General features: G+C 32.3%; 1 long non-coding RNA gene across 1 annotated transcript in view; it reads left to right on the forward strand.

Annotated features, from left to right (window-relative positions):
* LOC115879948 overlaps positions 1-23325 on the forward strand; it is a 96653-nt gene that overhangs the window by 21208 nt on the left and 52120 nt on the right. The window contains exon 2 of the long non-coding RNA XR_004049781.1: positions 3936-4096. This is a non-coding gene — a long non-coding RNA (uncharacterized LOC115879948). The remainder of the gene's footprint in view (positions 1-3935; positions 4097-23325) is intronic.

Genomic DNA, 23325 nt, shown 5'->3' on the forward strand with positions numbered 1-23325 from the left:
TATTAAAAATCACACCCTTAAGGTGCACCCGAAGTATGCGAATTCTACCTGTAGAAACAGTGATAATTATATCTTAGTTGGAGAAGGAATTGTTCCAACGCTCACCCTACTACGCACTACTCTTTATTCCCATTTCCTTTCTCACCTGGTCTCTGTTTTTGGTGCTCGCAATTTGCATACCGGTAACAACGAATCGTTCCCACACCGAGATGGGGATGACAATATTTAATTCAAGAGAAAGGGTGCACTTTTTAGGTGTGACTGACAAGATTTTGGCGAGGTGAAGCGAATATATGCAGATGAGCCAACCGTATTTTTTTATCGTAATTTATGGGTAGCGACCTTTCGGTTAAAGCTTTGGGCGGTTGTCTTTTTCGAATTTGTTTTGAGTTTGGATCGTTGTTTCGGCGAATGAAGTAGTCTCTGTTCAGATTTCGTTTGGCCTACATTAATTTTTTTAATGGGGTTCAAATGTAACTTACGGTTTTGTCGAAGTCTAAGTTTATGTGTAACAAATCTTATTTGTGCATTTATTGTTTTTGTGGTTTTTGTGTTAAGTGTTTTTTCAGGATGTCTATTTTTATAGGTAAGATACAGTGATGTTGCTTTTTTATCCATTTCTTAATACTTAATCTAAAAAAATATTAATATAACTCAGATGCAAAAAAACGGAACGGAGAAATTTTTGGTCAAATTTTAAAGTGTTATATTTTTGTTATTTTTAGCCCTATTTTTATGATTTTTTTAGCAAACTGTATATAATTATATCAACTTTAATTCGTAACCTCAGCTTTTTACGAACTTTAGTATTTGGCATATTATATAGGGTTAATCGAGGGGTTGTTTTTACCCCAATTTTAAAACACCCTGTGCAATAATTTGGTCTGTAAATTTTCCTAAAATATAATTTTACAGTTAGAACCATGACTCCTGAGCATTTTATTTTATGATTCATGTCAATACATGTTTTGGTTAATTTTTAAGAGCGAAATCAACTGATAACGATCAATTTGCAATTTTTTTAATTATCATTGCTTTTTGATGTAATTTTTTAATATGTGAACGAGATGGTTTTGGTGACTTTGTCGTAACTTCATATTACACTGCAATGGATACTCTATACTAAATTAAAAAAATTGGCGCCGGGAGGCACGTATAGCCGTCCATACTAAAATATGTTAATAAAAAGTTGGTAGGCAGTTCTTTTAGTTTCAAAGTAAAGGATTTTTTCCAATTTTGGTCCGCGGTTATTTCCCCTATCCGCCACCTGGGGTCGCGTCCGATGGGAGTTTGGAGTTCTCCACACGGATTTTCTCAAAAACGGACTACGGAAACACGGAATATCCAGAAACTGCGACTTTCACTGATTTTGATGTTATTACAAATTTTGTTGTAAATATTATTCCTAATCTTAAATTGAAAACCGGCGTTTCGCTAGCTACTGTAATTTTGAAGTTACGATTTTTTAAATTTTTAACCCCCTCCCATACCCCCTTACCAACCCCCCACCCCCACCAAAAACTAATGGCCAGATTCTCGGGTGCCACAGTATTTTTGTGCCAGATTTGGTTAAAATCGGTTTAGCGGTTTTTGAGTTATCGTGTTACAGACGGACAGATAGACAGACAGACAGACAGACACCATGAAAATATTTTGTTTTATGACCCAAATAACTCATTTTGAGTGAAATTAAAAAAAACTTTTCTTTGCCGATCTTAATAGCCTACCATACCTGTTGGTATGGTCGGCTAAAAAAGTAAAAAAACCAACGATACACAGTCCGGGTTTTAATAAACATTAATAACGCTAACATAACTAACGATATTAAAGAAAACATCTGTAATACTCAAGTATACAAACAGAAATAAATATGTAAAAAATACCCTAATACTTTGTGTTACCACCCTTGGCTGCTATAACTGCCTGTGCATGTCCGTTCATACTGTCAGTGAGGCTGCATATATCATATTGTGTTATGCTTTCCCATTCTTCTTTAAGAACCAATTCATTTAATAAAGCTGATACTGCTTCGCGACATCTAACCCTCCTGCCAAGCATTTGCCAAACGTCGAACATGATGGGCAGTTCATAGTAGTATATAGTTCACAATAATCACGAAAGCTGTTTTGTCACATTGAAAAATAACTTCAAAAAAGAAATGATAATTGAAAAAAATCCAAATTGTTGATGGCAAGCTCATATCACCCTTAAAAATTAACCAAGGCATGTATTGACATGATCCAAAAAACAAGATGCTCCGGAGACATGGTCTGACCGTAAAATTATAGGTACTTTAGGAAAATTTACAAACGAAATTATTGCACAGGGTGTTTTAAAATTAGGATAAAAACAACCCCTCGATAATATAATTAACCCTATCTAATATGCCAAATACTAAAGTTTATAAAAAACTGAGTTTACAAATAAAGGTGATATAATTATATACAGCTTGCTAAAATCATCATGCAAATAGAGCTAAAAATAACACTTTAAATTTGACTAAAAATTTTTATGTTGCGTTTTTTTTTGCATCTGAGTATGTAATTAGCAAATTACAAAATTTTTGTGCTTCTCGGCTAGGGTTTCCGAAACTGATGCTGTTTTTTAGAACCGGAAATTTCGGTACCATGCCTCTTAGGAACCGGGATATCCCGGTTTTCTTGGTGTTTTCGGTACTAGCCAATCTTTGTTCAATGATGGTGCAGTTTGGCAACCATTAAGCAAGGAATGGTTTTCGAAAATAAAATCTATAGAATTGAGTTTTGTAATGAAAATAATATCAAATATTATTAAGTAATATATTATGTGAAAATTGAAAAAAACGTGAACAAAAATGAACACCAGCGAAGGAAAAAAATATAAGTAACTTAAAATTTACATTAAACAACATAAACTAACTTAACTAAACTTAAAAAAAATATATTTTTTTGAGTTAAAAATGCAAATGTCTAGAAAAAGATAACTTTTTTTATTTAAGGGTTCTTGGCTTTTGATCAATATTAAACTTTTTCTGGGTTTAGGAAGTGTTTATTACATAACTTAATATTAATATTACCATAGAAGCACTTCAGTACAGAGAATACATTGAGCCGGCTATCACAATTTATTGAATTTTTTAAACTGCATGTGTTAATTATTGTGTCATGTGGGTGATATTATATGAGCATATTTTTAAGTTAAATGTTATGTGTTATCACTTGTTATAATAGAAAAATATATTAGATTGGTCTTGGTTGGTATTTTAACTTCAATAATTGCTAATAAACATTATAAGGGCTACAAAAGAAAAAAGAAGTACCTAAGCACAATAAGAAGTAGCGTCACTACTCACTGCCTATTTAGAAAATATTTTTCTTCTCTGTAGTAAGATCTCAGAAATAAAAGTGCGTCCATACTATCGTCACTCAAACGAGACCTAATCTTATTGCAAAGTAAACTAGCCGAAGAAAAATTCTTACATGATTGACGTTAGTTGCCGTTGTCGGAATTGTTAATGTAGACAAATAACGTGCACGATCTTCTTCTTTCTTAAACATTTTTCAAAATTAACAAACAGTAACACAAAACGATTTTTTAACTATTGTTACCCAGTCTCGAAAGTACCGAAAGAACCGGAAATCAATTCCCGATTCTTTTGAGGAAAAAGATAACTTATATTTTATAAGCAGTTTTTTGTTTTAGCAGCAAGCTTATATTTTTTGTTGAAAGAATGAACTTTCGAGAAAAGTATAGACATTATTTAAAAAACGAGTGTATATTTTTCAATATCCATTAAAACCGTCTAAATTTCGCCGTAATCTAATACGTTTTAATGCCCTACACCATCTCCCCTACTCCCTCTATCCCTCTACGTCACCCAGCTGAACGAGACACGTATAGCGAAAAACAAATTGAATCACGAAAACATTTCCATCAATCCATCTTATTTTTTCCAGCAGCAGCAGCAGGAGCGAGCGTCTTAGCCCTTCGCACCCCCGTGCCTATTTGCCATTTTGGCTTCAGAAAACGTCTCCCCTTTTTTACGACGTTGCCGGATGGTTGAAAGAGAGTGGTAATTGGAGGCATACATGAAGGAATTGAAGATAAACTTCTTAAGGTAAAGCTTATTAATTTCATATGGTTTCTTATATATACTTCCTAGGATCAAGTCGACAGTTACACTTTATCTTTATTGAATACCCATGATACCAAGAAAACAAAGTATGATTGATAGCGGCTCCAATTTCGTTCAATTTGCGCATATCACCTGTGACGTAACTACCCCATACAAAAATATCCATTGTTCAATTATTATTGCCAATAATAAAAAAGACCTATAATAAGGATGAATTACGATTTAACCTTAAAGGTTATGTCAAATCTCTGGTCAAATTATATATATGGTTCGACGATTTGGTGCCGATATCGATATCACCTGTAACGTATAGCGACCAACCTGCGCAATATCATACCTTCCTTTCTACAGATTTCAAATATTTTATACCTAATAAAGCTATTACTAATACATTTTTAGAGGTAACCATTTTTTTTATAAATGGTTAAAATCAGTCTAAAGCCAAGCCTACTATCTATTTCAAAAATCAAATCTTTAAAATGTCAACAATAGTGACTATAGCTTCCCCCTTCTATAAATTGAAAAATTTTAGGTAGTATTGACAGAGCTGCAATAAGTCATTTTGAAAAAGACTTCGTTAAGACTTAGTTATTTCTAAAATGATTTAAATCTTAAGTCTTTGTCTTAAATCCTTTTCTTCAAGTCAAGTCATTTTTGTAAAGACTTAAATCAACATAATTTAATTTAAGTCGTTTTAATGAGATAAGTCTATATTTTTGAGTTAAATCATGATAATCTACGAGTTAAGTCTGCAAAATGACTTAAATCAAAATAAGTCCAGACAGTCAAAATTTAATTGAAGTAACTATGTTTATTTACAAATGAGACTAAAACCACGTATACTTTTTATAAAATTTAACCATTTTTTTAGTACTTGATGTATCCACTACGGTTTAGATATTATAGAATACATGTCTATTAAAAAATGATGATATGTTTTGATACCTACTATGTAGTAATATCGATATAATAAGTAATGTATAGGGAAATTAAAATAACTTTGATTGCACATCATAATACGACCACCAGCAAACTCCATAAGACGACGCATGGTCTCATTGATGACGGGCATCGAAAGTTGTTTTAATTTCCCTTTAGAATATATTTTTAGATTTAAGCCTTTTTAATTGATTAAATTCGTTTTCTATTTTGGAATAAAGCTTTAAATCACAAATCATTTTGAAAATCCAATGACTTTAATCATTAAAATGATTTAATTAAAAAAAAAACTTAAGGTTCCTCTGAGTTTGCAGCTGTGCATATTTTTTAAATACATATCGCATAGATTAATCTGCTGTTATTCATTATACCTAAAACAGTTTATTTTTTTCTAAAAATCTAGTACACTGTTTTTGAATTTATAGTAAATGCAAATATTATTTTATTATTTATTTTCCGCCAAAACAACGAAAGATTTTCTTGCTATTGCTGGTTTATTGTATTTACAATACTAATACGTTCGTGACTATGTCCGCATCTAAAATACACGGAATACAAATTATTCCTGGTATATATTGAAGTTCATGTTAAGAAGTAGTAAATCTATATACTTAATATAAAATCTATTTGTCAAAATTGAAATGAATTAGTTATAAATAAATACAATGGAAGGGATGTTTCCGAAATTACTAGTGTTAGTGTTAATTCTGCATTATTTGTGTTTTCTAATGTAGCAGGTTCATTTATTTATCAATCTATAAACAAATAAATGAAAGTCACAATGAAAGAGTTAGTTACATCATTTACCTATAACTGAAGAATGGTGGACCGATTTTAATCTCTGATTTGTTGGATTCGCTTCGGTTTAAAATATTTAAGTCTTTTCTAAAAAGACTTAATAGAAAATTTAAGACTTAAAGAGACATAAGACTTAATGCAAGACTAAGGGAGTCTTAAGACTTAAAGACTCCCTTAGTTTTGCATTTTCTTTTCAATAAAAACCAGTTATTAATTGATTATTATTTTTATTAAATGAATTAATTTATGTAGAATTGATGACTTTAATTTTCAAATTTAAATATGGGACCATTTTTCTGAGGCTGATTTGGCAACAGGGCTCTTGGCAACGATGTCAGCGTCACATGTGCGCGCCATTGTTGGAACGCCGGGACGCTGTTAGGGATGAAAAACAGTGGGTGGGATGGGGTGGTAATAAGATGGACTGGAGGGGCGGTCTTGACGTGTTACGATAAGTGTGGTTTCGTTTTCGTGAATTCCCAAAAAGATAACAACATTAAATATTACTACATATAATAATAATAATATGTAGGCATATGTCTTTTTTAATAACTTAAAAGAAACTACTTCAAATATCAAACTACTCTAGGCGAGTTAAAAGGGTGCTAGTGTACCTGGACGAAATACACTTAGATGCTGCCATATAAGTATACTTATACATATGGATGCTCCACGCGTTTCAGTTGTACGCTGCTTCTATCGTATTAACTGTTTTATTCAGTAGCAAGGCTTTGTAATTTGTAACATCCAAGTAAGTGGAAGGAAGCCTACTTATATTAATTTTAGTAAAATAATACACCAATTTACAAAAATGTACCAAAACCCTTTACTATTAAACACTTCGCTAACTATGTTCAACATGTGAGCATCATAAGCAGAAAACTAAAACTAAACTAATATCTACAAATTGTTTTATCGTTTATATAGGCGCTCGGGGGTACTGATCAAGCGTGTCAAAACCAATAGAGCGTAACACTTAATTATCTAGATTAGAACAATAGAAACAGAGAATTAAAAGGAATTGGACCATTATCTCTGTTCATATTATCTTTACATTTATTTATTTTGATGCTCTTATATTATGCATCCTATTGCTTGTAATTTGAGATAAATTTTACATTATTGACATTTATGCAATAAACTTTATCAAAAATATGTTGAGCAACACAAGATATATCTGCTCTACCATATCTTAGCTGAAACATAATGTTCTTTAGATAGTTAATTTTGATCTCCTAGTTTGCCCAAAATATTTTTGATTACAATCTTTACATCAAATTTCATAAATAACCGACCTTTCCAGTGGAGGTGGAGTATCTTTAGGATTACCTAATAGTTGTTTTAATAACCCTATACACCAGTTTATAATTGACATTCTTAAAAATTATTTTTAAACCGCGGGATAAAATTAAAGGAGGATATCGTATGCAAAATTTTCTTTAATCAGCAAAGCGGATTTTACAGTGAAGTAACAATTCGAAATGTAGCGAAAGTATTATAAATTTCAATATATCATACAATATAGTTAATCCTTCACTCGATGCCCCATCCAATTCTATTGTAGCTGATTAAAATCCAGAAAAGTTCTGCGTTTCAGGCTGTGATTTATTCTTATCTTCTAGTAACAGATCCATCTCTTTAATTTCATTATCCTTTCTTCGGACTTACTGACAGTATTTACGGTGTCTTCTAAAAAAAAGATATCTGTCCCTAATTTATTTCTTCTCTAAATAAAAATAATGTATATGTCGTAGGTATAAAGCTAATTTACGCTAATAGTAATTTACTCAAGCATTTGTTACGTGCAATGGCTAGTTGCAAGTGACAATTAACACCGCCAGTTTACTATTGCTTAGATATAACTAATACATATAACTATACCATAGATAATGTTAACTGGATAAAAGCTTTCTTAAGATATAATTACAGTTACATGAATAGAATGAATAGAATTTTGAGTTTCTTTTGTAATACTTCTTGTTTTTTTTATAACTGGTTTCATACAATGTTTGAATTTGAAAATATTTCGTGAGAGTACTTGTAATTTTTGACTATTTTTGTCTATATATATATATATATATATATATATATATATATATATATATATATATATATATATATATATATATATATATATATATATATATATATATATATATATATAAGCATTAACTAATCAATTATTCAACTCATTAGCTAAGCATTAACTAATTAAGTGAGCCTGGTTATTTGGGTGTTAATGCATTGGTTAGCCTGGTTATTTGGAGGGTGTTAATGCATTGGTTAGCCTGGTTATTTGGGGGGTGTTAATGCATTGGTTAGGTGGTTATTTGGAGGGTGTTAATGCATTGGTTAGCCTGGTTATTTGGGGGGTGTTAATGCATTGGTTAGGGGTTATTTGGTGAGGTTGGTTGGTTTTTACTACCACTTGCTTTTGGTAAATCCTAGGTTTTACCGCATTTCGGACATTTACAGTAACATATATATATATCATTACTCTTGCTTTCGCTTTTTTGTATATATTGGCGAGGGTTTCTATATAAAGCATGTCTGTTTCTTGTTTTGTTGGGGCTTTTATTATTGCCTGATGATATATCGAATCGAAAGCCTTCTCGAAGTCTCTGGCTAGTGGAAGTTATTCTTTTGTTCGGTTAAAAGTTTTTCTTAGTGTATCTGTGTGATCAATTGTGCTGAAGCTGTTTTGTCGTCTGTTGTTTATTACTGAATATATTTGTTATTATACTAAGGGCTGGCAAAGGTTAGTCTTAGGTCGAGATTTCCGTATGTAAGAAGAGTACAATGCGTTTATAATGTCCTGAACAAAGAGAGAACAGTAAAAACGTTGCCAAGCGTATGAAATAAATCAAGAAACTGTGCACATCGCTAAGAGACGTGGAAGGGGATATATCAGATTTGTCGCAGTTGACCGGTCGACCCAATCAATACCTCTGTCAGTACTTAAAGTTCTAGGGAAATGTGTCATGCGTTCAGCTTCACGATTTAATTACGTCTCGTGATACTTAATTTGTTTATTTATTAACGAGTCGTTGTAATTTTTCCTATAGCTTGAATTTTTTTAAGTGCAAGTTAGAAACACTTGCATTTTTTGGTAAAAATAAATGGAATTGAGTGGGTGTTCGATAGTGGTCGCGCTATTAGAACTCTGAATTCAAAAATCGATATCTCGAAATCTATTAGAAATAATAGGTTGTAGTTTTTTCAAGAATTTTGTTAATATTTCTGCTGTATTTTCTTTGTAGACAGTATGTGAAAATCTTTATCAATAAAAAAATTGCACGATTGCTGAAAATTGCTATGCTCAGCTCAAAAGTAAATGGATGGATTGTTTACAATTTTTAAATGGAAAAAACAACCTTATCGAATTTTTCTTAAGTAAACATATTGTAAAATATCCGATCCTGAAAATAAAAAAAAGTTTCAATATTTAAAGTGGTTCTTGAGTTATGGCCTGTTATGTGTTAAAAAGTTGAGTTTTTAAATTATCGCGATTACTGACGTTTTCTCGTTATAAAAAATGACACCTTAACGATATCCTTATAATTCAATTTCAGATGCTCAGAAATATGTCTAATTAGTTTATCTAGTTATCTCTTGAAAAAAAAAGTATTTTAAAAATAAGCGGTTTGCGATCGTGATTTTACTTTACTTGATAGGGAAAGGCTTATCGGCAACGCCGCAACAGCACACCGTCGCGCGTCGCCTCGGTCGGTCGCATTTCTCTCACTCCGACTTAATAAGATCCCTATGCGATTTACTTCCACACATGTAAATGCCGATCCAAAAGTAACAGTTGCCAGCACTATTTTATTTATTTTGATTAACAGTGCATTTTTTTGAAAAACCAAACCTTTTTGTTTGTTATACTGATCATCCCCAAATTTGGCGATATACTCCATCATTAGTCTTTTTATTCAATACAATAATTATAACCGTTTATTAAAACGTTTAATAAAAGATTTTTAATTGTGATATTGCTGCTTTACATATATTAAAGGTAATATATGCGCGATATTATAATTTTTAATTATTTTCTGGATAATTATCAATTTCCTCCAACATGTCAATTAATTTATAGCTCGAAAATGATATGTACGTCATTATCACTAGAAAATTAAATACTAATTAAAATGGTAATTAAAAACTTGTAAATTGTATATCTATAACATATTCTTGGCTCTCATTGATTTTGTGCTTCCATTGCTTTATGAAAGGTTTAATTAAATTTCAATATATGTTTGATGGAACGATTGTTACAGGTAAATACATTATTAGCATACAAAGAGGGGATAATTTATATATGTATCTATCGCAGCGTACCAATTTGTTTATTACCCTTGTTTTGATTAATGCTACGTATATTTTATAATGCTTTATTAATTATTTTGCATACAAATTAATTAAATATTCGCTTTATTATTGGTAAAGTATTTTTTTTTAATATTGTTTTAACGATTTGATGTGCCTAATATGCCATTAGCAATGTATGATAAACCATGAATTTGAGCAGGGCGTATTATACTATAAGGCCCGGGCCTTGGGCCCGGTGGTCTGGGGGCCCCGTTAAGGGTTGTAAGATATTCATAATTTCTTGAATTATTGAATTTTATTGGAAAAGAGGGCCCGAATTTTTGCTTGGGCCTTAGGGCCCGACCAGGTGAAAAATACGCCCTGAATTTGAGCAACGTAATAAATTTAGATAGTTTCAACTTTCAACTTTAGCTGCATGCTACTGATTTAATCGAATTATGTATATACAGGGTGGGTCTTAAATTAGTGCAAATATTTTAGGGGTATACTCTGTTTTTTTCTCAGGTAAGATTTGGATAGACGATAACAGAAAAAAAGCAGATGACCAGTCCATACCAATCCATTTATTTAACTAAAAAAAATTTCTAATATTTTTTAAGTTAACTATGGATTAGTTTATATAAATCCGTCGTGCGTCATCTCTTGTGTTTAACCAGTTTTATTGGTTTATTTCAAAAATTACAGATTATATTTCAATATTATTGGTTTGACGGACGACAAACGGACGCCGCGCCGCGCCGATGCGTATGAACTTGGCTAAAGATTTTTTAGAATTGTCAAACTGTTGTCAAATTATAGGTTGTATTTTTTTGTCAAATTATGTCAAATAGAAATGATAAATGTTTTGCATTTTGCATTTTGGACTGTGTTATTACGTGTGTTTCGTGTTTTTTAAAATTAAGTCGGGGAAAACTCGAAGGAAAATTTTAAGTGTTGACCCAGACCATAGTTTACAGTTAATATTCGGTGCCCAGAGATCGCCAGAGTCAGTTTGCCAGAGATTATGGCCAGGGAGTTGTATTAGTCACACATAAAGTTTGTATACCATCTCGTATATGATACCAAAAACTAGAGTATCTGTAAAATAGCAGCACACGATAGGTAAATAATAATTTTTAGTGCTGCAGAGAGATATAATGTCAAAAGGTACTGGTTTACAAAAATTAAAATTAAAGTTAATTAACCAACTTTTAAAGTATAAAATTCAGTCAGTGTTTATATTAATTATTAATAAAATATTTTGTTTTATTTATTCCTTTGCAATATATTTTTTTTTATTTTTACATAAGTTATATTGATAAATGTAACAATAAATGCAGGAAGTTGCTTGAGCATGAAACACGACTTGAAAACAGGAAACCTTTTTTATATATTTTTTTGGTATGTGGTGTTTTTTTAAAATACCACCATTTTTTACATTTTTTTACATACCACCACCCTTGCTTGCATTGTATTAACACATTCTCTACAATTGTTTTTACTTTGAAAATAGAACGAGGGACTAATATATTACTGTCAAGGATCTTGTGGTTGGACAGACTATAGTATATTTCGATCCCAGAAACACGTCTATGATTTTTTTTGCGAAAAAATAATTTTGAAAATTTTGAAAAAAAAAAAATTGATTTTTTAAAATTTTAAGTTAAAAATCATAATATCTTTATATATAATATGGCAACATAGGTAGTAGATTACAAGAAAGAAAACCCAGAGAAGATACAGTGATTCTCAAAATTTAAGCAAAAAATCATTTCTTTCTTAAATTTTCAATGTAAAATAACTCTTTAGGTTATTTTGGAGTTATTTGAAAAAGGGTAAAGGGAAAATGAAAATATGGTTCTTTTATGGAGATCTACGAGCCCTGAAAATATTTGCATTTATTTAAGACTCACCCTGTATACAGGGTATCCCAATATGTTGTTATGCACGGTCGGAGGGATTGGGGACTTTTAGTATGCCAATATGGATTATAATTAACTACAAAAATTTCAGCTTTTAGTTTTTTTCCACTATAGGCACGTTAATTGCCCTGGATTATAATGATACTGTTCTGATACAAAACTTAATCATGTTAAGATCTTTGATTGAAATATTATCAAGGGTAACTTTGTAACAATAAATTAACGCTGTTTCTCTAATATATATGTTCTCAGATCAAATTTTTAATATACATTTATTTTCATTTTCCTGGGATATTACTGCGATCAAATATATAGTAGTAATCCCATTTTATTACGCTTTATCCAATATCAAAGCCAGTGTATACGCCTTCCGTCGAAGCGATTTGGCCTTCGCCTTTCCCATTCCTTTTTTAAAGCAATTCCCAGATTGAATGTACCGGGAATAAGTCTGAAACGGCTCTCTGCGATGTTTGTATTAAGTTTTCGAATGAGCTTTCGAAAGCGGAGAGCACGAAAATGTTTGTATTGATTGTTGGAGAGGGACTTTTATGTGCGTGGCCCGAATCGAATTGGAAAATAGGGTTTTAACATACGAAAAGCTTGCTCCTTATAAAATGGAGTTTAAGAAGTTAGATTAAACGAATTCGGGATCCATATATATTTTCAATTTAAATGTGTTATTTGAAATCGTACCGTCGGGGAACCGGATCCTTGTTGAAATTGGTTAAAAGTCTTTTGTATTTAAATTAAATTAATATACATAACGGTTAATAATAATACATAATGAATCTCTATGTTTATTAATTTGAATGTACATAGGGGATCTCTACTACCAGAAATCAACAGAAGAATTAAGTTGGCTCACTCTAAGGAATTCTATTGTTATTTTGACGTCAAAGGCGGCCCGTGACCCTTCGAAGTGACAAAAAATTTGTACGTTTACCGGGTGCAGCGGAAGTGCTATTTTATCAGTCAGAACGCTGGCCATATACGAGGGATCAACTAAAAATACTAAATGCTTTCTTCTTATTATTATTTAATAACATATCTCATAAACCGCAAATTCTAATACGGTTATGATATTGTTCGGGTGTATAATTTTCATATCTGTGGGATCAATAAATCCTAAGGCACTTTTCCAGGCTCCATACCTACAAGTTATTTTCCTTATCAGACTCTACTTATATATATTATGGTGAATACATTAATATTAAAATATTAGATATATTATTCTATCCTAATTCATTGGAATATGGAATTGTCAATAGGGGAATTATTATTAATAATTATTATGGAAATATGAAAAACGTATTCTAAATAAATATAATAAGTTATTTTTTTTAATATATATAATAATATATTTGCATATTTCTTAAATTATAGCATGTTTTGCTTTATAGATGACTTTAATTACCTACCTGGAAAGTCCAAATTTTATCGTAAGGTAATAAAAGTACCTTTGCATACAACTTGTGTTGCCATTGTCAATTTTTTTGGAATTTTTTCTAAATTTTATGATTATCATGAACAGTAATTATGACTATGAATATGAGGTACATAATTTAAGTTAAATGCAAACAGCTAAAAAGCAAAACATGCTATAACTTAAGAAATATGCAAATATAATTTATTACAATATTTACTACTAATTGAAGAGCACACGGGAAAAACAATGAAAGTACCAAAAAGGGGGGGCTACACCTTTTGGTACCTAAATAAACGGGAATATCGATAACGGCCACATAGAAACAGGCATTTAAAAATGGGAAAAACGATATAAAAGTCCATGCGTAATTTGAATAAAAAAAACGCTTTCCTGAACATTTATCATTCCTGGATACTCATCGTTTTTCCCATGTGTTCGTCAATTGTTATATTTACTGTTACATAAAATTTAGTAAAAACTCTAAAAAACTTCTCAATAGCAGAACAAGTTGTATGCACGTATTTTTATTACCTGACGATAAAATTTGGACTTTCCAGGTAGGTAGTTAAAGTTAAATGCAAACATCTAAAAAGCAAAACATGCTATTTAAAAAAATGCAAATATCTTAAAAAATAATTTAATATGCACTTTAAATACTGGAAAATCCAAAACATAATAGTAAAGTATCTACTACTACTCTAATATATCTACTAAAATAATAAACTAATTGTTAAAAATAAATATTTTGTGCATATTTCGAGTAAAATCTTTTCTTAATTTATATGTATATTTTTAAAACAATTTATTCATAGTTGGGTTTCCATAATTATAATATACTTAATATGTCTAATACTTTCATTATTATATACTTAATATCCTATATAAGGTATATAAACATATACCTTCCTTCATCTTTTACACACCTAAAGAACGATATATTGTCTGTCATTCTACTTTCACAACCATCCACTGCACAAATATTTCTATTAGACATTTTATTCACAATTCGAACAAAACAACTAAAACACTATTTTTGGTTCACCCTATGCGTCGGACCGAAAACAAAACTAAGATAAACTTGGAACGCTGTGTACACGTTGAGCAACGGATGTAGACTGACCCAAGTCTACAAGACAGGCGGGGAGCGGCGGGAGGAATTTTGATACGGGCGACGAGTGGGCCAACTTATATATTTATATTCTTTAAACGGTGGTTCAACGGAACGAAATATGCTGGGAATAACCAAGAGAGACCGTAAAATAATAGTGTGGATATGACAAAAGACCCAGGTAATAGTTGTCATCCGCAGAGTCAAATCCCTTAAATGGCAATGGGCAGGACACCTGGCAAGAAGAACGGACTATTGTCCATCTGTTGATGGACTAAAAAGATTACAGCATGGTACCCACGATGAATTTAGAGACCTAGAGGTAGACCGAACTCGTGATGGGACCATGATATTAGGAAATTAGCAGGGACATGTTTTTATGCTTTTTCTATTTCGGAATAAAGATTTAAATCACAAATCATTTTAAAAAAGACTTAAATTTTAAGTCAGCTTTCAAAAAATGACTTAAGTCTTTAAAAAGATTTAAGTCAAAAAAAGACTTAAGTTTTCTGTAAGTTTACAGTTCTGGTAGCATCCAAGTAAAGGTTGTTTCTCACTATACCTTCCGTTTCCATTCCATATCCGTTCCGTATTTTTGATTGTATTCACGCTATACGTATGCTTCCGTTCCGTATCAGTTCCATACTTTTTATTGTACAATTTATATCATTACGAAAGCTTTATTTTCAAAATTTGTATCTTTTGAAAAAGGTAATAGATTTAATTAAGAGGCGAAAGAATAAATAAATATCAGTAAAATGTTAACAGAGCTGGTACAAATGTAAGAACTTGACAACGCTGTTTCCGATACGCTTTAGTCCGTGCGCCAAAAGATGGAAGGAAAGGACATGTAACGAAAGGGAAACGGAACAGATAGTGTGCATTGTCTTATTTATTTACATCATATAATATTTTATGTAAACGGAAGGGGAATGGAACGTAGCTGATACGAGAGGTATAGTGAGAATCAACCTTAAGTTGGAAGCCAGCCTACTTAGTTTGATGCAATTTTGATGGTAAAAAGCCTTCCAACTGGACTTTGATCAAATAATCAATACTATACAGGTAGCGTACAAGCACAGATTAGATATACTACATGTATACAGATAAAAATCTTGTCCCTAATTCGTGGTACGAAAATTGTTGTTTTTTGACGATGAGCAAACGAGTAAAATTTCCTGTGCGCAAAAATAAACTCGCGTTTAAACAGCGTAATAACTGGGCCGGTCAGGCGCTGTGCTCAATTTTAGAGGCCATAAGTGGGCGTGCTATGTGCGCAAACTAGTAACCTAACTAGTGCGCGACTCCGAAAATTGGAAAAACGAAAAACAATGCTTTTGACGATAAGTTTATAATCTGCGGTACAAGTGAGATGCGCGCAGCATTATTAAAAGGAAAACTATATGGCCAGCATCCAAGTGTACTTGGTCCAAGTAACTTTAACTGTGTCATCCCGCCTTTGAGTCAAAGTGTACTTGGAACAAATACACTTGGACGTTGCGGCGTATCACTTGGACGCTGTTTGGATCGTACCAACTGATTTAAAATCGGTTGATACGATACATGCAAGTACACTTTGACCGTGTCAATCAGGCTTTTAGATTCAAACTTCAGTCTGTTAGATAATCTGAAAAGTATAAACAAAATTTAGATTCATCGGGTGAAGCTTTAATACTACACCCCAAGCGGACGAATCTTCGCAAGTTCATTAATCCTGGACCTATCCCAAAGTCGTTTAATTGTCTAAGCAACGCCGCACTTCCGGGAGCGACCCAGACGACGCCGCGCCTCCTTCATTACCCGGAATTTTAATTCGGCTCCGGTTGGCGCCGCCGTCGAGTCGGCCTTGACACTCTCTGTCTGCTCCCCTAATTTGCACCCCCTGCGCCGCCACCCAGTTTTTAATTAAGGGATCGGGGTCATTGGGACATCGACTTTCTCTTTCTACTCGCGGCTCAATGAACGGCTGAATGAATGAACGGAATCGTAACGGAGTTAATTTAGTCATTCTAAATAAATGATGCGTCTCGTTGACGAGATGCTTCATATATAGGGTGAGTCAACGATAGGATAAAGTTTCCTATCTCTAAATCTGATATTACATACCGGGTGGAACATTGTCTTTGGGAAAATAGGCAATTCCATGCATATTTGGAACTGCGCAAATATTGGTTCGCCTGTTGGTTTTACAGCGCAGTGGTAAATAGGTTTTTTAAAGGTCTGGGTATGTTGAATATACATGCCAAAATTTGACCAATTTTACACAAGCCGATTTTAACTAATTTAAGAATCACAAGCCGATTTTAACTAATTTATCTATTTTTAAATTAAAATTGCCAACAATGCAAAACCAGGCAAATGCCCACATTCCTTAATTTGTTAACGTCAAATTGTATTTCCTAAAGCTTGATTCAGAACCTCGCAATTACTGGAGTAAATTAGAGGTTTCAACTACACTTTATACTTTTTAATTTACGATCATTCACAATGTTTAAAAAACACAATTAAAATTAATAGATTATCCTAGCAACAGCTTGCGTTAGTCAGTTGTATCCATAGAGAAAGCCTAATATTTAGCTTATAAAACAATCAATTTTTGATTTCTGACTACAATTTCTCTTGACGGAAGATAATCAAAGGCCAAAATAACATTTCTCGCAAATTTTGAAGTATAATTAGTGGAAAAGTTAAAAGTTTGATAACTTTTTCTACTGAATTGAAATTTTCTACCACTAATTTTAACATTCTGAATGCTTACATTGAAATTAACGGCGGGACAAATTTCTACGCTGATTGAAACCACTAATTTATTCCACTAATTGCGATGTTCTGAATGAAGTTTTAATGTTAGGCTTTTGTGTAATTCGAAGCTTAATAAAAAAAAGTCACAAAACAGAACTTATGTATGTAAGATAATCATTGCCGTCTCTTCTTCTCTAGAAGAACCATACTGGAATTCTGCGCCTAACCAAAATAGGAATAAAATTGCCATTAGATACAAAATAAAAAAACTTGCAAGGAAAAGGTATCTAATCAAAACAGTCAACTTACTAACTTAGAGACTATGGATGTATAGAGTCCTCTACTCCGGTCCTCTATTAAATTTGTCCTCCGAAACACAGTCTGAAAGAATAAATAATACTTAGAGATATGTTGATATAGAGAGATCATGGTACAATTATGTTTACATCAAAAAATAGCTAAAATTAAAATGCAAATAATTTTAATAAATGAACATTGTGCTTTCTTCAGAAAGTACAGAAATATAATTAATATAATTTACTTACCCTTAAATTATAAAATACTAATCACCCACGCTCTGAGACTTTCAAAAAACTGCTTAGATTAAAATGTTCTTCGTCTTTCCTCCTAACTACCTACGTTTTCAATTGATTACTTAATTCGCAATGACGCCACGTCACGTGACTTCTTGTAAAGTTGATGTGGCAGCAGCTTTACTACATTTTTTACTAAATATATTATGGAAAATTCACATAAGGGAGGGGGGGGGTTTGTGAATATGTCTAGAGAGATGCAATTTTACTACAAGATTGTATTACTGATATAATTATAAGTTTTAAACTCACCAAAAAATCTCATCGTGAAAATAATATCATTTAGTAACAATCATTTAATATTAATAAACTGTTTTGAAAAATTAAATTTTTTTGTGGAACTATGCAAAAATATCTTATTTCTACAAGTTTCTTATAATAATAATACTATAATACATATATAAATATTTTTTTTGTAAAATTACTTATATTTCTTTCAGTGTGCCGAAAAGACACTGCCATAAACTTTGGTACGACTGATATCGGAGATGCAGAATTAACCTTTATAAAACCGCCTCAGAGACTGGCTTTTGTCAAATCCCTGAGACTATTTGATGAGTTATAACTCAAGAAAGGGGGACACAATAGAATCTGTAAGGTCGAGATGATTAACCTCCCCCCTTCCATACAACCTACATCTATCTACCTATATTCATTTGGTTTCTTTCCAATTACATTTTCAGTATATTAACTTTCTTTTTTTTTTGATATAAATTATAACTGAGTGTGAGGTTGCATTTTTTATTTCATTTTCTTTTTCTCGTCCGTTCCATTTTTTCCTTTATCGACCATAAACAAGAATAACACCCCTTTATAAATTTCTCCGTAGCGAAATTAACTTTTGATTGAGATACGCAAACACGTCGAGATATTTCCTCGTGGCACATTTTCTCCACGTTTAGTACGTCTAATATATTCCATTCCGTTTGGAAATTTTGTTCGGGCGAATCGCGTTCCTCGACGAAAATGCGAAGAAAATGATGATACCGCATCCATTCGCAGGGCTTAATTTTGTCTTACCCCCTCTCACTCTGTTCCTTCTTTCGCCACCGTTCTTCTAAAGAAGGTCGATGAGGCGGACGTGTATGTGTAAGTTTCACATCAAAATTCAAGAAACAAGCCGACAGGAACGGCCGCTACGTTGCCAAGTTAGTGTTTTACGTGTTCTATCACGCTTATCGCAATTAGAATAATATCATTTTCCCCACTATTTCTGAAACTGATATACAGGGCGAGTCACCTGTACTATTGCTACTGTTCGAAATTCCTAAGTTTTTATTATAGAAGCTACAGCTCAAAGAAAATGGATTAAACCAATGTTGTAATAATTTGTAATATATTAATGACAATTAAGCTTCATTCAGAACCACGCAATTAGTGGAATAAATTAGTGGTATTAATTAGCGTAGAAGTTTGTTCCTCTAATTGTAATTTAAGCATTCAGAATGTTAAAATTAGTGGTAGGAATTTTCAATTGGTGGAAAAAGTTAACAAGCTTTTAACATTTCCACTAATTAATCATCAATATTTGCGAGAGAGAATGTCATTTTGGCCTTTGATTATCTTCCGTCAAGAGAAATTGTGGTTAGAAATCGAAAGTTTATTGTTTTATAAGATAAATATTAGGCTTTCTCTATGGATACAACCAATAACTAAATGACAAGCTTGCGATGCTCGTTCATCCTTTGACTTGTGCCACATTTACCGACAACTGACCGGAAGACCGCGCCGAGCCGAGCCGCTCGTCGCATCGACGAGCGCTCTCATTCCCACGACGCGTGGCTCGCCAAATCGCGCGCCGAACTCGCCAAGTCCCGCGTCGTGGAATGCCGGCTTAACGTAACAAATTCTGCTGCAGTCCGCATATGGGCGTTACGTTTCCTTGTATTCTTTGGTCATTGGATACAACTGACTAACGTAAGCTGTTGCTGGGATATCCAATTAATTTTAATTGTTTTTAAACATTGTGAATGATCGTAAACTAAAGCTTCATTCAGAATCTCGCAATTAGTGGAACAAATTAGTGGTTTCAATTGGCGAAGAAGTTTGTTCCTCTAATTTCAATGTAAGCATTCAGAACCTCAAAATTAGTAGTAGGAATTTTCAATTTGTGGAAAAAGTTAACAAACTTTCAAGCTTTTCCACTAATTATACTTCAAAATTTGTGAGCAATGTCATTTTGGCCTTTGATTCTCATCCATCAAGAAAAATTGTGGTTAGAAATCAAAAGTTGATTGTTTTTTAAGCTAATAATTAGTCTTTCTTTATGGATACAACTGATTTCCGCAAGCTGTTATTCTATTAATTTTAATTGGTTTTTTTAGACATAATTTATTCCACTAATTGCGAGGTTTTAATGAGGCTATACAGTTAAAAGATATAAATTAGCTATTTTTTTAGTTTAACGTTAAAGGCGGAGATTGACTTGAGCCGAGTGCTGTAACGTAACGCTTGTTCGCTGCTCGTGACGATCTTTTCGTTAGAAGTCGAAACGCGAAAATCTCGTTTCAAATGATTGGCTCGATGTGCTCTAGTATTTTTTCAGCCTTTAAAAAAAACTTGGGAGAAAAAAATTGGGAGTGTTACGTTTATTTAATTTTTTTAGCGATTTATTATATTCCTTACACCGCCAGTTACCAGAAGCACGTTTAACCATAGCTAAAGATACTTTATCTACTAGAAATAACTGACTTGTAATGTAACATCAAAAGAGATTCGCTAAAAAATCGAATGTCAACAACAAACAGTTGTTGTTCACGAGCTGCTCAGTTCGCCCATTATTTTCCGGCATTGACGAGAACGAATGCTCGTGTTACAAAGCTTTATATTACAACGTTCGGCTCAAGTCAGTCTCCGCCTTAACACTTGTCCATGTTTGAATTAAACTTTTTTTACATCTTAAAGCAAATAGTACTTCCAATGAGCCTTAAGAAAATTAACCTGGCAACAACGCCATCGGAAAAACTCGGCAGTCTTGGCTCGGCTGCTGGCGGAAAGCAATAAGCCGTCCCCGAGAAGCTACGGCATAAAGAAAATCCAGGAGGGGCGGTTAAGCCGCCCCCGTAAATCACCGAGGGTGGCTTTGCATGCACGAGATGTGTATGTGTGTGTGGGTTGAGGGGAAGGGAGGGCAGAGTTCTAGGGCCGAGGCCAAATTGGACCTTTTTATCCCTCTTTTCTTCCATGGCGGCAGCGGTGGCGGCTTTTTCAACGAATCCCCTAAAAATATTACGCTTTAATATGTGTGTTTTTCCACTGACAGTGTATTAAGTACGCGTCGATACGCACCGGAGAGACTTTCGTGCGAGGAATAACGATGCCAGAAAAGTTAAACGTTTATAAGCTTCATTCAGAACCTCGAAGTTAGTCGAATAAATTAGTAGTTTCAATTAGCGTAGAAGTTTGTTTTTCTAATTTCAATGTAAGCATTGAAAACGTCAGAATTAGTGGTAGTAATTTTCAATTAATGGAAAAAGTTAACAAACCTTTAACTCTTGCCACTATGGGGTGGCTCAAAAAAGTGTGACTGGATCGGGATGATTTTATTTAAATGGGTTTAAATTAACACCCTGTATATTGTGCATTTTTGGCTTCCTATCAGATCACTTTACATAATCCTAAAATATGAGTAAATATATTTCGATAGTTTCAGAGATATTAAAAAATAAATAAAAAATATACATATATTTTCAGCCTTTAAAAAAAATATTAAAAATACAAGAACTGTTCAGAAACCAAAACTATATTAAATATTTACTTTAGATATTCTGTTCTTACTTTGCATAATATGGTCTGTTCTTACTTGCCATATAGTATATACACATGGCCATACATATGGTAATCGCAAATCATACAGGATGTTCAATATTCTACGCCAAACTTTCTAAAATATAAAATATTTCTTCTTTGTTTTTTTTTTTAAATGGAACACTCTGTATATTATTTTTTTATTAGATGGAGAGGTAAAAAATAAATATTTTTTGTATTTAAAGTATTTCAAAATTTTTAATAGTTTTGCAGACACAGTTTTTTTACCCGCAGTATTATTTCATATGGCAATAGTAATTTTCAATAGTAAAATACGAGAGACAAATCATTGGGCGGTTTTGATAAACATTTACTGTGGAAAATGCCATGTGAAATATAAAACCTGGAATATCTGCAAAACCGTTATAAAAAAACTTTGATTTTGATATTACTCTAAATACAAAAAATGTACATTTTTAAATTTTCCATCTATTGAAAAAATAATATACAGAGTGTCCCATTTAAAAAAAGCGAAGAAAAATTATTTTATATTTTAGAAAATTTGGCGTTGAATTTTGAACATATTGTATGATTTAGGATTTCCATATTTATAGCAAACTAAGTTAAGTACAGACCATCTAAAGTAAAAATATATTATTCTATAAAAAATACCTAATAGAGTTTTGATTTTAGAACTGTTCTTGTATTATTAATATTTTTTAAGGAAGGCTGAAAAATATGTAATTTTTATTTATTTATTAATATCTCTCAAATTATCGTATATTATTTGATTAAGTCTAAATTGAGAAATTCTGGCACAAAAATTATTCCTAGTATGGAAGAGTTGAAATATAAGGGTACGAACATAGTGGAGGCAGGTTTCTGCTTTCCGGCAACCAGCGCCGTCTCTGGGGACCTATTCTTGACCACTCGCATCTTCAAATATCGCTCGCATCTCGCATCTCCTAAAAAGCCATATAACAATACACAGATGCGTAACTTTGCGTATATGCATCACGTGTATTGTATATGGCTATTTCGGAGAGGCGAGAAGGATTCGGAAGTAGATAATTAAGAGGAAATTTACCTGATTAACTAACCTAACCTAACCAAACCAGATTCAAACGCCGCGCCCGCCTCGCCGGGGCCGCACATAGATGTATTTGGTCTATAAACCTGGCCAAAAGTGATATTTTTTTATTTTCATTTTTTATCTTAACTGAATACAAATCTATAAATACTAAATGTAAGCACGTTTATTAGTTATTAGCTTTTTTAAGTCGTAAGTTGACTGTCAAATAAATAATATATTTCAGTTAAAAGTATGAATTATCTTGAGTGTATTCTGAATATTTCTAAGATTATAAAAATAGTGGAATTGTTTGTAGTGCTTTTTTTGCAAATTGTTCATAATAACTATCTAATTATCATAATAACATCCATAATAACTATCTACTAATCATGATGGATACAGAGCCAGCTTTGTTTGTTTGCTCTGTTCTGTTTTATGCCATATTTTTATTTTGAAACGTTTCCTTCTATTCTATTTTTTTATAATGTTTTATATTTAAAAAATCAGTGGTATTTTTATAAGATGTAAGACTATTCGGCAATATTCCGCATGGAAA

The sequence above is a fragment of the Sitophilus oryzae genome, unplaced genomic scaffold (genome assembly GCF_002938485.1).
Source record: "Sitophilus oryzae breed Bouriz unplaced genomic scaffold, Soryzae_2.0 scaffold_1590_pilon_pilon, whole genome shotgun sequence".
NCBI classification, from domain to species: domain Eukaryota; kingdom Metazoa; phylum Arthropoda; class Insecta; order Coleoptera; family Curculionidae; genus Sitophilus; species Sitophilus oryzae.